Source organism: Morone saxatilis, unplaced genomic scaffold, assembly GCF_004916995.1.
Source record: "Morone saxatilis isolate NCDOM2014 unplaced genomic scaffold, NCSU_SB_2.0 Contig0, whole genome shotgun sequence".
Taxonomy (NCBI): domain Eukaryota; kingdom Metazoa; phylum Chordata; class Actinopteri; family Moronidae; genus Morone; species Morone saxatilis.
Window position 1 is genome coordinate 19,696,488 of NW_023339650.1, and position 2,450 is coordinate 19,698,937.

A 2,450-nucleotide genomic window follows, 5' to 3' on the forward strand; every position below is an offset into this window, starting at 1 on the left:
GAGGTTGGCTCCAGCAGTGAGTCAGTCTCCATAAGGCCCCATATTTAAATGTCCAACAAGCAGAAATAAACATGTTTACAGCCTTTTGGTCTCTAGAGCTAACGTCTCTGTTCATGATAACTGTACAACTCACCACTTTAAATTATATTAAAGATAAAAGTTTGGCATAATTAAGGGCTGCTTGGAGTGAGCTGTTTTCAGTAACTAGGTTTCATTCAGCCTCAGCTCCACCTCTTTGCTGGCAAAGTCAGAACTGCCAAGATGGCGACCTGTGGGTGACGTCACGGAAACTACGGCCATTTTTATTTACAGTGTATGTTCAGAGCGTTTTTTTTTTTTTCCTTTAAGTGACAAACTGACAGGAATTACAGTTTCTGGGGATCAGGACATTACTCCATGAAGCATCCTGGTCTGTTTCAGACAGCTCAGGATGAAACCAGGCTGTAAATCTGCCCGCTGCATCCAGCTGCTGCAGCTTAATGAGGCCTCCTGGGTAATGTAGTTTTTTTCCTAACATAGGAGGATGAGGAGGAGGGAATGGAAAACAAAAATGTGGGAGTGATAAAGCTTGAACAGAGGAAAAAAAGTGGGGGGCAGTTAAAAGACAAAGGGAAAAGTGAGGAAAGGTATAAGGACAAAGAGAGAAAATGTCTGAACTTAAAAAAGAGGAAGTGAGTGATGAGTATTAAGAGTAAGAAAGTCTGTGTGAGCTTAAAAACACACGTTTAATGATTCATTATTTTCTTAATAGATTCAGTTTGGTGATATTGTTAAGCTATCCTCATCCTCCTTCACATTTTTTTTTTTATTGTGTGATTGCTGCTACTCTTTTTCTTCTTCCGTAAATTTTTTGGACTGTTACAACTCCCACATTTTTGCAGATACACATAATTCAAATTTTCACATGTAAATCCTGTTAGTGTCATTTTCTTTTTGATATCTGTTACAGTTATTGCAATGTGAATATTTTACTGTCATTGTTTTTAATGGACCATCAATGGGAGTCACATATACACATGTAAATCTACAATAATATAAATGTTAAAGTCAGCAAACCAGGTGAACCATGGAGATGTGCTAAACATAATAAGCATGTGTTCAATAGCGTCACCATGTGGTCGGTTATCAAGTGTTTCAAATTCCAACACTTTACAAAATCGAAATAAATCTCCCATAGCATACCGAGCAGAATTTCATTCAGCACATCCACTGAACTGTGACAAAGGTTTGTCCAATGTATTTGCTACCTTTGGCACGTATTTCATCTAATTTTCACAAAAATCAGTACATGGCATATTTAGATGAAGCCGAACAAGACTTTTAGGTTTGTGTTTAGGTATCACTTATCATTTGTCTGTAATTGGTGACCAAACGTTTGAGAGCATGACCCGAGCCATAATTCTCCAATGCTGACAGTAGTTCCACAGCAATACTATGTTACAGAGGACAAGACAGATACAGGGCAGAGGTCAGTGCTGTATACAGGGCATAGGGCTGTACTCTTTGTTTGATTTAAATAACAGTAACAATAATGATATTATTGTTGTCAAATAGGTCAAAGCTCAGTGCCGTAGATACAGGGCAGAGGTAAATACTGTAGATGCAGGGCAGAGGTCAGTGCTGAAGATACAGTGATTTTGTTTTTAGATATGATTATAAATGTTATCTAAATATTTTTTTCAAGCAACCAAATACAAAACAACTTGGGTGACCAGATAATAATGAGTGACTTTTATGAGAGGGGAGTTAGGAGTGGGCGTGGTCACACAGCCACTTATTCTGACTATCCTGGCTGTTTACAGAATGCATGAACCATTACGCCCTGGTGACAGGTATGTTGCAGTCGTTTTAAACATATTCTCAGCAAATCATTAAGCTGTAGGAGCTTATAAACAATGTTTTAGATCTGTCATCTGGGTTAAAACAGTCCGAATTATATCAACAATCCATTATTTATGATAATTAGTCAGGAATACAAATGTTATTACATATTTCACTCAATAACTAACTTAATAACTAAAGGCAGGAATTATAGCCTACATAAGTGATATGATTGGAATATTTTCACAGATTGATCTACTATAATTCATTTAAAATAATGATAATTTCAATGTTAAATGTATAAACCAGCAGAGAACAAACCGCATGAAAACACGGGGGACACGCTACACTACAGATCCTAGAGGCCTCACAGTAAAAAGCTGGTGAAAGTGTGTTTCTGGGCAGCAGCCCCTGCTGTCAAAGCCTCAATTAATCCAATGTGCTGTGTGTCACCGCTGGCTGTTATTAAGTGTGTGAAGCAGCTTCGCTTCACAGCCTGCAGAGAGGAAACAGCAGTTTGTTCTCTGAAGGGAAAACCTGAGCGCTTTAGAGAGTCTGTCTTTAGGGTGGAGTCCAACGACATCTAGTGGCTCAGCCTGAAAACTGCAGGACTGTGGGTAAGACAGATA

General features: G+C 38.5%; 1 protein-coding gene across 1 annotated transcript in view; it reads left to right on the plus strand.

The window, feature by feature from the left end:
- Nucleotides 1-2,450, plus strand: part of sugct (succinyl-CoA:glutarate-CoA transferase) — a 12,588-nt gene that overhangs the window by 1,973 nt on the left and 8,165 nt on the right. The gene's annotated exons all lie outside the window — the stretch shown is intronic.